This window comes from Anabrus simplex, chromosome 1 (assembly GCF_040414725.1).
Source record: "Anabrus simplex isolate iqAnaSimp1 chromosome 1, ASM4041472v1, whole genome shotgun sequence".
NCBI classification, from domain to species: domain Eukaryota; kingdom Metazoa; phylum Arthropoda; class Insecta; order Orthoptera; family Tettigoniidae; genus Anabrus; species Anabrus simplex.
The window spans coordinates 1321649660-1321666338 of NC_090265.1; positions in this window are offsets into that span (position 1 = coordinate 1321649660).

A 16679-nucleotide genomic window follows, 5' to 3' on the forward strand; every position below is an offset into this window, starting at 1 on the left:
TCCCACAACATTCAGGTTATTACCGGATGAAAATTTCAACAAAATCCAACACTTAACGTTCTCCCCGGCCGAGAAATACAATCTCAATTCCACGCGTGTCCCGTTATATCCCCGCTGTGTGTTCCTCTATCAGCTGAGGCCTCTCGCCCCCAAGTTCGCTTGGCAGTTACATGAAACATCTGTCGTTCTACCTAACTGGCCTCTCTCTTTAAATCTTTAAACTCTGCCGACATAATTAAACAAATACGATATTCTAACCAACAAAATGCACAGATTATGCTTCAAGATGCCCACAATAATTATACGCGTCGCAAATTAATACCGCTATGGATTTCTATATATTGCTTTCCATTCCCAACCTTATAAAATATTCCTCGGGCTTCCATGTCCCGGCTTCATTTGACAGGTCTCTAACCTGATTCACAAATCTCATTTCGACTCACACGACAACTAACCTCTGTTTCCCTACTCGCAACTATCACCGACAAAGAACTGGAATAAAATCCTTACTAGAATTCATGACGACTAGTACGCACAATGTATTAATAATGAACAACTTCGCATAAAATGATATCGTATTTTTAATAACTTGATTTTCACGAAAAATGACTGAAACATTCTACTAGATCTTTTTATTGCCAGTCAGACACAGTTTAAAATGGACCTAGAAAAACGTTTCTCTCCGTGACCAAATTCATCACACTAGACTCTCACCCGACAGCGCGCTTGCACTCGATTGAAAATGAGTAACCATGGATTTCTATATTATTTACGTCCAAATTACAGACATAATTTTTTTACGTCGAATGAACATCTTAATTTGACATCACAAATATATAGGCAGTAAACACACGGAAATGACGATTTACATTGGACGTGATACCTCTTCGAAACCCTATTCAATTACTTTTTACAACATCATACGGCACTCGCAAGACTTCAAAAATGTATCCAAGTGGAAAATAAAACAAATGTCTCCTTTTACTAGTATTCTAACATTTAAAAAAAACACATAGGGGTGACCACTGCATCGTATATACCCCATTCAAATACACATTTAGAGATCATGAAACAAGATATAATAGGTAGTAAGATGGAAAGTCACATACCTTATGTAGTCACGCCAGTATTCGTCATAGGGCTCATCTGCGACCCTGGCATTTTTATTTAGCCATTTTTACATTCGTGGCTTTACAGATTATTATATTTCTTCCGGTTTCCTGGAATAAAGCATTAAAAAATTCCCTTCACTTTTTTTCTTTGAGCGCACACGATGGACTGTAATTACCTCCGCACACGAATTACTTTAATTATCACAGGAGAATTTATTCACTTTGACCGTCCTATCTGGTACAATTATTTCCACTCAAGAAAACTATCTCCACAGGGAGTCAAGACCCCAGCCACAATGGCTAAAATCTGCGGTGGAACTTAGTCTACTTTTGTTGTTTGATTTCACAGAGCAGCTCAACACTTTGTCGTCCGCTTCGTACCACAAATGCAGGAGAAGGAGACTTCGTCATGGCGTTACCCCCTCTCTTCGGCATCTCCCTTCGTCGCCAAGAAAATTCCTATAAATTTTCTGACTTAACTAAACTGTAATTACAAGAGTTTTGAATGTGACTACATACTCACTACATTTCTGGCGGTAGTGTTCATGGACATTTAACATTCATACGCGTTCGATTTGTGGGATAAATGACCTTTGATAGGCACTATATTTTTGACTTGGCTTGGGGCACGCCATATACACGCGCTTTGAAATAGTTCACAAAACTGACTTAAGATTCTTCCGCCGTTGACACGTGCGACTGACGTCACGGATCCCAGAGCCTGGGACCGAACGTAATCACCCCCTCGTCACGTGTCAAATCCATGCCATCAAGAATCGAACTTCTTATTAAATTGACAATTTTTGCATAATACTCTTAGGGCACAAAGGTCATGGGTTCAGTACATTGCTCAGATTTTGAAAAGAATGATATTTCTGTATCGGTCATGTCCACAGTAACAAGAAAATGCATTTTTTACTTTTCCGTAATTTTTGTCTGTCTGTCTGTCTGTCTGTCTGTCTGTCTGTCTGTCTGTCTGTCTGTCTGTCTGTCTGTCTGTCTGTCTGTCTGTCTGTCTGTCTGTCTGTCTGTCTGTCTGTCTGTCTGTCTGTCTGTCTGTCTGTCTGTCTGTATGTATGTATGTATGTATGTACACGCATCAAGAGAAAACGGCTGAAGAGAATTTTATGAAAATCGGCATGTAAAGTTGGGTGATGATCCGTTACAATCTAGGCTATAAATTATTCTAATCACGCTGAGTGAAATGGTAGTTTAGGGGAAGGCCTGAAATTTAATTCTCAAATATTTATGTTATTAGTGGTCGTGTCTTAATGATAATCGCTAGACAAAGATGGAAAATAAGTCGCTACAATATAGGCTATACACGCTGAGAAAAATGTTAGTTTAGGGGAAGGCCTAAAATTTAATTGTCAAATATTTCTTTTACTAGGGGTCGTATCTTCACGAAAATTGGTATGCAAAGTCGGGGAATAGGTCGCTATAATCTAGGCTATCAATAATGTTATTCGCATTGAGTGAAATGGTAGTTTAGGGGAAGGCCTGAAATGTAATCTATATATCTATATATATAAAATACGAGTTTTGTCTGTACATTGCTCAGAATTTGAAACGAATGGTATTGCTGTATGAGTCATGTCCACAGTAACAAGAAAATGCATTTTTTACTTTTCCGTAATTTCTGTCTGTCTGTCTGTCTGTCTGTCTGTCTGTCTGTCTGTCTGTCTGTCTGTCTGTCTGTCTGTCTGTCTGTCTGTCTGTCTGTCTGTCTGTCTGTCTGTCTGTCTGTCTGTCTGTCTGTCTGTCTGTCTGTCTGATTGTACACGCATCAATAGAAAATGGCTGAAGAGAATTTAATGAAAATCGGTATGTAATGTCGGGTGATGAACCACTACAAGCTCAGCTATAAATTATTTTTTCACGCTGAGTGAAATGGTAGTTTAGGGGAAGGCCTCAAATGTAATTCTCAAATAAGTTATTTATGTTATTAGTGGTCGTATCGATAAATCTATATATATAAAATAAGAGTTTTGTCTGTACATTACTCAGAATTTCAAAAGAATGGTATTTCTGTGTCGGTTATGCCCACAGTGACAACGAAATGCATTTTTTACTTTTCCGTAATTTCTGTCTGACTGTATGTATTTATGTATGTATGTATGTACAAGCATTACGATAAGACAGCTGAAGAGAATTTAATGAACGGTATGTAATGACGGTTGATGAACCACTGCAATCAAGGCTACAAATTATTTTATTCACGCTGAGTGAAATGGTAGTTTAGGGGAAGTTCTGAAATGTAATTCTCAAATAAGTTTTTCATGTTATTAGTGGTCGTATCGATAAATACTACATAACTAACCTAACTTTAGTTATGTCGTAAATTAGTAGTATTTATGTAAGAAGTTATTAAATTTCCGATCACTTATGTCATACATTCTTACCGTGCCGCATATCAGCGCCGAGTCACGAGAAAATGGGTAAACAGAATTTAGTGAAATCGGTATGTAAAATCTGAGAATAAGGAACTACAGTCTACGATATAAATAATTTTGTAAGACACCCTAATATCACAGAGTCGAAAGAAAATTAATGTGAAGGCCTGCAATATAGAAAGCTCATAAACTTTATCAACAATAACACTACACTGACCATTGTTTGTTGTGATGTGCTTTTTGTCTTCTCTTTTCTCTCATCCCCGATAGATAGGATTAGTGCAGCGTACCGAGGTTTTTTTAATTTGCTTGACGTCGCACCGACACAGGTAGGTCTTATGGCGTCGATGGGATAGGAAATGAATAGCGGTGTGAAGGAAGCGGCCTTGGCTTTAAGGTACAGCCTGGTGTGACTGGTGTGAAAATGGGAAACCACGGAATGCCATCTTTTTTAGTTTTGCTTAACGTCGCACCGACACAGATATGTCTCATGCAACGATGGGATAGGAGAGGTCTAGGAAGTGGAAGGAAGCGGCCGTGGCTTTAATTAAGGTACGGTCTCAGCATTTGCCTAGTGTGAAAATGGTAAACAACGGAGAACCATCGTCAGGGCTGCCGACAGTGGGGCTCGAATCCACCATCTCCCGAATACCATCTTCAGGGTTGCCGGCAGTGGGGTTCGAATCCACTATCTCCCGGATGCAATCTCACAGCTGCGCGCCATTAACCACACGGCCAACTCGCCTGGTCGTACCGAGTGTAACAGCCTGCCTGTATATTGGCGGGAAGTAGCTGGGGTGTAAGATAATTTTCTTCTTTAGCATGCCATTCCTCTGGTTCATACATTTTCTGATACATCTGGTACGTAACACACTGGTTCATCATAGTATTCGAGCTATACAATCCCTACTCTGAGCCACTGATTGGAATGAGTAGTGTGCATATTTAACGGAATAATGACAGAGGAGTGTTCACGGCAGTCTGTGACCTGGTTATTCCAGCTCTGGAACTTTGGACTCATAGATCGGCACTGTTCGTTGAAAGTGAGAAAGTGTGCGGTTTTTCATTTGATCCAGTATTTTATATCATAACATTGCTTTCAATCGCTATATTCCTACTGACGTTTTTGTGATAACCTATGTTGAATTCAGTTAGGAAAATCACCAAGTCAGTCTTTCTGAGCATCCCGTAGCGAAGCACGGGTACATCAGCTACTCTACTCTAAATTGTTTCGATGAAGGGAAGATGAAACAGTAGTAAAATGTAACCGAATGTGTTGTACGGGCCCTATAGATATAGATTCTGGAGATCGTAGGTTCGAAACGCACCATCGGCAGCTCTGGAGATTGTTTTCTGCAGTTTCCCTATTTTTACACCAGGCAAATACTAGAGCTTTTATTATGGCCACGGCTCTTCTTCCCCAGTCCTCCTCTTTAAACAATAATCACCACCATCGCCACTTGCCTTTCCCTATCTGATGTTTGCCGAAAACTTATCTGAATTAGCGCGACGATTTAAATATATATTGTGACCGTATGCTTCTTGTCAAGTGGTTGAATGTAGGGTAGTGTGACAAGAGTCTGGTTCTTGTCGGCATCGCACGTGCTTGACCCTGATCAAGGCGGCGAGCGGTTTCAAACATGAAGGGGAGAGTACTAGCTGGATCAGAAAATAAAAATAGAAATAAATGAGGAAGAGAGAAGAAAATAGCTGGAATATGTTCGCGTACAGTTGTACTTTATTTAAAGTAAAGAAAATATTATTAATAACATCGACGGCGTGATATGTGTACTTACGAATGTGTATAAAAGTGAAATTAGACTGAATAGTGATAAGGATATCATGTGTAAACTACAATAATTAGTAACTGAATTTATATTTAATTTCGAATGGTGTACTGGGAGAAAGTAATATGAATTTAATTAAAGGAGCTGACAAGAATTCAGTACTTGAACTGACTGATACTTCCTACGATCAGTGGGGCATGGCATTAATTAAAGGGAGTCATACGCGCACGCATTCTCACTTCATTGCATTTATTCTTCGGCTACGCTTGGTACGTTGGTCTACGAGAAAGTCAGTTGAGATCCAGTCATCCCCAGGGATAGTGAGGACGCATATCCAACGTTATGTCTATACTTAAAAATGTGCCAGTCTCTATATGACTAGAATTAGTGTATTCAACCAACAGACGTCGAATGGAGGCAGATAAATATTTAAAGTACGTGTTTTCAGTAATAATTTGCAGGTTTGTACCTTGGACTTTCTCTAATTGATTCTGTATAAGTTTCAGCTAAATCATCGGGGAGTATAGAGTGGACCTCAACAGCATACACCGCAAGAAGATGAAAGTTCGTACTGGATACAACACATATTTCATCATGAACTACTAAATCTACGGACCGTCGCCAACGGTGGAGAAATGCAAGGATTTCAACCCTAGAATGTTCGATTGAGGACATCAGGAGCTCAAACTAAGACTAAAGTATAAGTTAAGTCGACAACGTCTTCATTTATATCTGTTCTTTGTATCAATTTATTTCTTTTCCTATTCTTTGGTGTGGTCTTGTAGACTGGTAGTTGATTCATTTCTCTTGTTATTTCATTAATCGTCCCGTAATGTTCGAGTTAAGACATGAAGTTTAGTTCGTGTACTTGATTCATATTCCTAACCACGTGTTACTGAGTTCTGAAATGATAGATCAGCGGAAGTTATCCATGTGCTATCGTAACCACCCTTTCTTATTTGACGAATTTTATTGCATTATTGAGTTAATCTGTGTCGGAACTTAGTGAGATAATATTTTCCCTATATTTTCGATATTTCCGTGATATTTGGACTTACATTCGTACCTCGTGGTAATTGTAGTTTGTCATCAGGATGTTAATTCCGGAATGAGATCATGGATTTATTAGGAGTTCGTGAGTAGCGAGATATAATGCTTAATGGTATATTTAATCATCGAGACGAAGTTAATGGGAGTAGGACTTGTTTCTTGGACAATAACATGTTCTTACGTAATTTTCTGACTATAGGCTACGTTTTGTGATATACAGTCGTGAATTAGTGCATCTGATATGAGTCGTCTGATAGAGAATTGTGACGTATTTTTAATACATGATATTGGAAGGAAATAGTTAATGGTTCTTCGAGAATATATAAATTGTAGTCACTTTGATAAAGTCTTCTGATGACAATAATAATAAGTATATGTCAATAGGTGTACTCCAGAATTCTGTCTTAATATTTAGAAAAAAGCCTATCCTGTTGTAACTTACGGAAATCATTAATTCAAAGCCTAGAATGTGTGTGTGAATCTTACTGGAAAAGGATTAAATTTGGAAGTAGATTCTCAAATAAATATCCAGATCAGACTGTAGTTCGATACCAGGCGAACTCACTTTTATCGCTCGAATTCGTACCCACGTGGGGACTTCACATTTTCAATGATACTTCAGAATGAATCTAATGGAGAGTGATAATGTTAATTTGTATGTGGATGTTATGTAAATATTGTAAATATTTCTTTTTTAGAATTTTCCTGTAGATAGTTGGCAGAATTAGTCAGATTTTCTAGTTATAAGTTATTTGTATATTTCAGATGCATGTGCTGTGTTAACGGAAGGACATCTGTGACATTTTTGTTACATTTAATTTACAATTTTGACAGCATTCCAACGTCGATAAATTATTTTGATTTATATGGTTTTTGAGGATTAATAATTTCGATTCCTTATATATGACCACTTAACGATTACGTAAGATCTTAGTTCTCACGAGGAGATAAGTGAGAATAACTTTGAGCAGATATACTCGACGTCTGGAGTTTTTACTTCATTTCAAAAGTAATTTCAAGATACATTTAATGATAATGAATATTTAAATAACGTAACTTCACTAACATTTCTATATGAGAAGAAGTAGACATTGTAAATTTTGAATATTTTATATTTCACACATTCCATTAGAATTTAATTTGTTTTTCAGATTGTTCGAGCAATTTGATACATCATCCTCATTTTTCAAGATTCAAAATTTAATACTATTAAATTATGCGATCAACAAATGAAACATGAATAACATGAACAATTTATGATTAGTATTATTTATTATTTATAATTTGTTATTATTATGATATTATAACATATTATAATATTGTAGAAAAACCTTGGTCCTGCTGGTCCGGCTGGTAGTACCTTGTGAGGGTCCCTACCAGGGTTACGGTGAAGATAGTCAACGGTTTGGAAGGCGGAAGACGACAACCAAGTCCCAACGGCGGATAAAGCGGATGAAATATCTTCATTTGGCAACGTCTGTTCTGCAGTGAAGCGGCTGCGAAAGGCGTCTGACTCCAGAAGAGCGGCCTATTTTTAAGCTCCAGGGCTTACAACCTTGGTTCTACTACCGGAAAGGAGTTTTCCGACCCATACTGGTTTGAACAACCAAGCATCATGGAATGTCGTCACGAAAAGGACATTACCCCAGGTAGTACCTCGTTGAGGGAACCTACCGCCCTAAGAGCGCAATCAGGTCGTGGATTCTGGGGAGCCTGAACCAAGATGCTTTGAGGACATTACTACAAGTATAAAATGCAAGATGAAACAGAAATACTACTTTGGGACACTAAATGTCAATTCACTACTGAAAGTGGGAAAACAAAGAATTGACGATGGTGATGGACAAACACAACATAACCATCTTAGCCATCCAAGAAACAAGATACCTAGATGAAGACATAATGGACATTGAGGGGTATAGGATTTATAAAGGCAAAAGGGCTATAAAAATAGGTAAGAACATGCCTTTACTTGGCACAGCTTTTGTTGTTCATAAGAAGTTTGTCAGTTCAATCGTGGACTTCTTCAGCCCCTCTGAGAGACTTTCCATTCTAACTATCAGCTGCGGTAACAAAGAATACACACTGATCAATGTGCATGCACCGATCAATGAGGACAACACACGTAATCCTGAGAAAGTCGAACAGTGTTGGGACCTTCTTGAAGAACAGTTGGAGAAAATACTATTTAAGAACATCAAGATCTTATTAGGTGACTTTAACGCTCAACTGGGAATAGAACCACAATTCAGATCAACAATTGAAAACTATCCTGCTCACAAAATGACTAATAGAAATGGTATGAGACTTGCCAGTCTGTGTCGTACCTTCAATCTTCAGATAATGTTAACATTTTACAAACACAAGCCAAGCAAACAAAAAACTTGGCGATCACCAGGCAATGTGTGTGGAAACAGATTGAGAGAGATTAAGGAAATAATGAACGTTAAAGTGCAGAGAGGTGCCCAGTTTGATTCAGATCATTACCTCTCCAAGATCAAAATTTTCATTCCTCTCAATAAGGCCCTGAAACCAGGAAACAGAATTTATAAATACGATCTCGGAAAGTTCATTCAAAATGTCTTAGAACAATACCACCAGCAACTGACATTTGAATCTCAAAAATGGACAAACATCGCCTCCAAGATCCAACAAGCAGCTAATACTGCAATTCTGGCAGCTAAAAAGAGAAAGCATAGGTGGTGGAATGAGGTCTGTGAGGAAATGCTGACCCAAAGAACAAATGCCTGGGAAAGGTGGAACTCGACCCGAAGGTCTGAAGATTTCGATGTGTTCCGTGAAGCTCGGAAAGAAGCAGCCAAAACTTTCCGAAGGGCCAAGCGACTATATGAGAAACAGCAGTTAGAACAGATCGATCAGGATTTCCGGAAAAACATTTTTAGTACACAGCTATTTAAAAGAATGTGTGGCAAACATTATTTACATGTAACAAGAACAGAGATATTTTACTTTCTTCTTGTAGGAACTAGGTGATAAACTTTTCAACTACTACAACCACAAGTTTTCATTCTGACCCTGAAGGGGACGGCGGTCATTCTAGACTGTTAATGCCGTCCCTCAGGTTAGGGAGAATTCGGTGAAGGAGATGTTCGGAGAAGGTGAAGTGGTTGGCCTATATTATGAACTTTCCCGTCATCCACCTTAGTTCAGAAGAATGGAGAACCACGGAAAGCCATTCTCAGGACAGCTGAAGGTGCGAACCAGCCCCTCTCTGTCTCCTGAATGCAGGGCTCTGCCGTGGCCACCGGTAAGCCGACGCTCTCTGCTCGGTCGGAATGTAGAGCTGTAGAGCCACGAACGGACAGAAGCCGACTCTGCATCGGCCGATCAGATTTTAGTATATTTTATAATTTTAGAATTAAAAGTGTGTGATCTGGTTTGGCATGTAGTAGGCGGTGTACAAAAAATAAATTATTATTATTATTATTATTATTATTATTATTATTATTATTATTATTATTATTATTATTATTAACCTTTCTAAACCTTCCTTTTCTCTCGAGATAAACAGAAGCATCTGGTACCTAAAGGTTTTACTGTTAAATATGATCTAGTTCATTCTCATGTTTCGCTTTTTTCTGTACCACTTGCTAACGAATAACTTACCTAGATACTTGTGAATTAAGGACGGATGAGGCCTTTCACTTCACGTGCGCACGTGTATTACAGCCCGTTGTCGCCATAGAGAAAGCTTCAGTGTTAAGTAACTTCGCTAGAGTAGAGCTTTCAAAGCTGACAGGTTGGGGACAGGTGCATATATGGTCTGCACGTCCACGACCTATTGAGTAAGAACAGATATATTGTAACTCTGGACTGCGATTACTGAACTCTCCTAACAGATAAATAACTTCTTAACTCTGCAATGAAATATTTCTCTCTTCTCTTTGCAAAGCTACGGAAAATGAAATAACCCCGACCAAATCTCGGAATCGTCAGCCATGTATATAAGGTAGCCTACGCTCAAGAGTGTTGCTTGTCCGGAATTTAGTGAAACTTCTCAGTCACCCTAAAATATCAATAATAATCTTTTTTAATTTGCTTTACATCACACCGGCTTGGACAGGTCTTATGGGGACGATGGGATAAGAAAGGGCCGTGAGGAAAAAGGGAGCGACTATGGCTTATTGAAGTACAGTCGTAGTATTTGGCTGGTGTGAAGATGGGAAACTACGGAAAACCATCTTCAGGGCAATCGACAGAGGGGTTCGAACCCACGATCTCCCGAATGCAAGTTGATAGCTACGTGACTCAAACTGCGCAGCAACTCGCTCACTCAATCAATATCCCTACGGTTTTATGTTCATTACATTTTCCAAATATAAGTACACGACGTTACGACACAAAAAACAAAAAAAACACGGCACTTAACGTCCTTGAAAGGGCTTTGGCCTGCTCAGTGACCGCTGCTCATCACGAAGGCCTGCAGATTACGAGGGGCCGTGTGGTCAGCACGACGCATCCTCTCGGCCGTTATTCTGGGCTTTCGAGACCGGGGCCGCCATCTCTCCGTCAGATAGCTCCTCAATTCTAATCATGTAGGCTGAGTGGACCTCGAACCAGCCCTCAGGTTGAGAGAAAATTCCCTAACCTGGCCGGGAATCGAACCCGGTGCCTCCGAGCGAGAAAATGCAGGACAGTATTTCTCGAAATTCGTTATTTAATTTCAAGAATAGCCGAGTTGTATATACATTACAATAATAATAATAATAATAATAATAATAATAATAATAATAATAATAATAATAATAATAATAATAATCGCTTTAAGAGGCGCTATTCGCTCAGTCAGTTCTTACGATTCCAAACTTCAGTGAGTTTCGAATATGTACAGAGTGATTTGTAAGTTACAGTTTTTTTTTTTTTTTTTTTTTACAAGTTGCTTTACGTCGCACCGACACAGATAGGTCTTACGGCGACGATGGGATAGGAGTGGAAAGGAAGCGTCCGTAGCCTTAATTAAGGTACTGCCCCAGGATTTGCTTGGTGTGAAAATGGGAAACCAAGGAAAAACATCTTCAGGGCTGCCGACAGTGGGGTTCGAATCCACTATCTCCCGAATACTGGATACTGGCCACACTTAAGCGACTGCAGCTATCGAGCTCGGTAAGTTACAGTTCAAACTGTGTGGCTGTAATGTAGAGGTGAAAGAACTACTAAAACGTTACAACTGTCTCTTGAATCTGCTTTAATACAAAGTTATGCAACACACACACCAAGAAAAAAGAATACATTGCTTCCAGAGTTTAGTAATTTAAGGATCACAAATTCAACTAAGGCACTGTACGTAGTGTAACCTTATAGTAGAGTACATTCTGACCAAAGTGCAATTCCACCCAGTGCAAAACAAAACAAAACAAAACAAAACAAAACAAAACAAAACAAAACAAAACAAAACAAAACAAAACAAAACAAAACAAAACAAAACAAAACAAAACAAAACAAAACAAAACAAAACAAAACAAAACAAAACAAAACAAAACAAAACAAAACAAAACAAAACAAAACAAAACAAAACAAAACAAAACAAAACAAAACAAAACAAAACAAAACAAAACAAAACAAAACAAAACAAAACAAAACAAAACAAAACAAAACAAAACAAAACAAAACAAAACAAAACAAAACAAAACAAAACAAAACAAAACAAAACAAAACAAAACAAAACAAAACAAAACAAAACAAAACAAAACAAAACAAAACAAAACAAAACAAAACAAAACAAAACAAAGATATAAACAAAAAAATGAGAAACAAAACAAAACAAAAAGATTTCCTCCCAGAGTTCAACTAAACAAGGGGATTACAAATTCAGCACTAGTTACGTACTTCAGTTCACCCCAAAGCCCGTTCAAAGTAACGACCATGAAGGTGATGAAAGTGGAGACAGAGACGTGTTTCTCGTCGTACGGTTTGCGGAATGTCACAGACTTCGTTCAGATCTGCGTACAGTAAAGAAAGTCCCTTCCTTTTCGGAATCAACTGTGTAGTGGTATGTACAAACGAATAACACACACCTACTGTACTGCAGTCGCTACTGAACAGAATAAACTCTAATAAAAAGGTAAAACTCAAGAGGGGAAATATACAAGATTTTTATGTTACATGTATTCTGGCTGTGCAGGAATTATCTTCCGTACGCCAAGCGAAGATTGCGTTTTCTCTTAATTCTCTAAATTTTGAACCGCTGTGTAGGCGAACAAGATTGTAGTGGCCCATGTTTTTAATGCTTAGCAAGATAGGACATTATGAACCATAACTGTGAAATGAAGCACTTTCAGAAATAATTTGTATATAATATTTCAGTCTTATTTTCATTTTTACATTAAACCCAGACAGTTTGTACAGTGATTTACGAATCAGCCTACGTAATAGAAAGGACTCAGGAAGTCGTCCAAGTGTTCCATAGTAACCTAGTTCGTGACCAGCAGTATTCTGCAAAGACAGTTAGTTGAACATTGAACACCTGAGGGCGTTCTCTCATGCGTTAACTGTCCTAGAAGAATTGGTTAATATTTCCGTATGGAGAGTGGGATTTTGTGTTCTAATCTCGAATATTCCTTATTAGATTACCGGCCCGTTACAGAGAATTTATCCCTAACCCATTCCTTAGACACAGCCACTCCCATTTCCGTCCATGACTTTTGCTTATTTCCTATTAACATTTAACGTAATATCTTAATACTATGTCCACGTCTCCACTTGCTCACAATAGGACCGGCGTCAATGGTTCGGCCAATTCCAAAAGGAACAGCAGCTTCGAAATTCTACTAAACGTAGTACATGTGATTTTAGTTCGAAGTGACCTTTATGGAGTTCTGAACGATTTAATTACCATGACAGTGATAATTGCTTTTCCTTTTCTGATTAACGCAAAAAGCACCTTTTTTAAAAATATAGTTCATCGCAGTGTGTTTCTAGAATTTACCATACAATCTCAACTGTCATTCATGTGATTCTTATCTGTTCTAATTACATTCAGGAGCCAGGAAGTTACATTTATGCGTCCCATGGAACCATTTTACATAACTTGCATGACAAACAGTACACAAGTTATCCTCGTCTCCCACTTTCATGTCAAAATAACCGTCAGACACTGTTTCAGAAGTAAGATGAACCTCAAATAAAACTGATATGTTGGGTTAATTTGAACATTCTAAATGCATTACCCATTCCTGACAATCTTTTGATCTTATGAATGTTGAAAATGATATGGCTATAACGGATCACAAAAGATAATATACTGAATTAGAGTTGGGAGAACAATTTGGTGAAATTTTGATCAAGAGAAGAGATAGATTAACAAGACACATTTTGAGAAGTCCAGGACTTTTTCAATTGGTTTTGGAGGAAGGTATATGTGTCAACAATCCGCGGTGGGGGTCGGGGGGATATGTGTTTTATGAACTGATAAAATATTTGAATCAGGATCCATGTGGTCTTTCACAAATTGTGAACTGGTACCGTCATAAAACACACACACATACACATAGAGATTTGCATTAAAGAACTGTGAACGGTATTGCCTTGATAAAGCGAATTAACTACGCGGTTTGGGTGGCATACATGTGAGTTTGCATTCAGGAGTTGGTTGGTTCGCTACTTACTCTCCACATATGGCAAAAGTTTTATCGTAATTAAGGCCACGGCTACTGCCTTCACAGTCCAAACCCTTCCCCATTTCTTCTATATTTTAGTGTAACGTTAAACCACTGGTAATTAAGAATATATTGCTATAATCCGTTTCGTTCGCTACAGTTATGTGCGTTCTAAATAGGAAATTAAAGAATATACCGTATCCAAAATACTGCATGCACAGGAAGATGCAATCAAATTTTCATAAGAATATAATTGGAAGACACTTATCTTTCAATTCCGGAGCATAAGATTTTCGCACCATTGTATTAGTATATCAATTACATAGTACATACATACATACATACATACATACATACATACATACATACATACATACATACATACATACATACATACATACATACATTATCATTATAGACTTATGCCTTTCAGCGTTCAGTCTGCAAGCCTCTGAGAATTTACTAAACGTCGCCACAATCCTCGATTTGCAACTAGTGTTGTGGCCTCATTTAGTTCTATACCTCTTATCTTTAAATCGTTAGAAACCGAGTCTAACCATCGTCGTCTTGGTCTCCCTCTACTTCTCTTACCCTCCATAACAGAGTCCATTATTCTCCTAGGTAACCTATCCTCCTCCATTCGCCTCACATGACCCCACCACCGAAGCCGGTTTATGTGTACAGCTTCATCCATCGAGTTCATTCCTAAATTAGCCTTTATATCCTCATTCCGAGTACCCTCCTGCAATTGTTCCCACCTGTTTGTACCAGCAATCATTATTGCTACTTTCATGTCTGTTACTTCTAACTTATGAATAAGATATCCTGAGTCCACCCAGCTTTCGCTCCCGTAAAGCAAAGTTGGTCTGAAAACAGACCGATGTAAAGATAGTTTCGTCTGGGAGCTGACTTCCTTCTTACAGAATACTGTTGATCGCAACTGCGAGCTCACTGCGTTAGGTTTACTACACCTTCATTCAATCTCACTTACTATATTACCATCCTGGGAGAACATAAAACCTAAATACTTGAAATTATCCACCTGTTCTAGCTTTGTATCACCAATCTGACATTCAATTCTGTTGAATTTCTTACCTACTGACATCAATTTAGTCTTCGAGAGGCTAATTTTCATACCATACTCATTGCACCTATTTTCAAGTTCCAAGATATTAGACTAGGAGAGGTTGGAGAACAGTGGATGAACAGGGTACTAAATAGAATCTGGAAAGATAATGTATCAATGACTGGAAGCAAGGAGTCATCATCCCATTGTTGAAAAATGGTGATAGAAAGAAATGTGTTAACTACAGAGGTATAACTCTGCTGTCACATGGCCTCAAAATCTACGAATCCATCCTTAAAAGCAGGATGAGAAAATATGTTGAACCTACACTTGAGGAGGAACAACTGGATTTAGACCTCATAGATCAACTATAGACCTCATTTTTGCCACCAAAATGATCTATGAGAAGTATTGGGAGAAAGGCAAAACACTTATAACTGTTTTTCTGGACATGGAGAAAGCATATGACCATGTACCACGCAGGCATATATGGGAAAGTTTGAGACATAAGAACGTGCCCGATGACATCAGAGCACGAGTACAACGACTGTATGATGAAACCAAGTATTGTGTCCAGGTCTAGGATGGAAGGTCAGGTTGGTTCGAAACGAAGAGTGGGGTTCTGATAGGAAGTTGTCTTTCACCACTTCCCTTTATAATCATAATGGATGAAGTTTTAAAAGTGGTTAAAAAGGATCCAACAACTAGTCCCCTGGTTTTTGCAGATGATGTAATGGTATGGGGTGGGACAGAAGCGGAAGTACAAACTAGACTAGATCTCTGGCATGAAGCTTTTACAACCTTAGGTCTCAAAACGAAGAGTAGGAACTATCCAACTGTTCATCTAAGAATCGGAGATGAGGAGATGGGTATTGTAGACAACTTCCAGTATTTAGGCAGTGTTCTGTCATCAGACAATACCATACATCAAGAGATTAGCAACAGAATACAGAAAGCTTCCAAATTCTATCGAGCTGTACGTCAAATACTTTGGGATGAAACATTTCCGTTGGTTTCCAAGATCAGCTTGTACAAAATATATCTAATACCTATATTGACGTATGGCCCGGAAGCAGCAACACTTACTGGTCCAACAAAGAGTCGTCTTCAGGCAACAGAAACTGAGTTCCTGCGTTCTTGTCTACGAAAAACAAAAATGGATAAAATAAGGAATGTGGATATCCGACAACAGCTTGGATTGGAAAGAAGTTTGTTGGAGACTCTAGAAGTGAAGAGATTGCAATGGTATGGTCACATGAAGAGAATGGACCCTCACAGGAGTACTCGAACACACTTTGACCACAGTGTTCCTGGGAAGAGACCAAGAGGAAGACCTCGTGATGTTTGGGAAAAACAGATATTGAAGGACCTTGAAGTTAGAGATGTGAACTGGCATCGCATATATAAGCAGCATCTGTGGATGGATAGGACAAACTGGAGGAGGCTCGTACACAACCGCACCCGGCTTGCTGAAGCGAATAAATGTTGATGATGATTATTATTCTCATACGTCGGAAGACATATTAGTACATATGATCATGCAACAAGAGCAACTACCCGATTACAGAGAAAATAAAAGAGTTTCTAGCTGCTATATTGATGTCACTCTACTAACAAGGGGGCATTCCCTACTCGTCATCACCGATTTCGCTCAA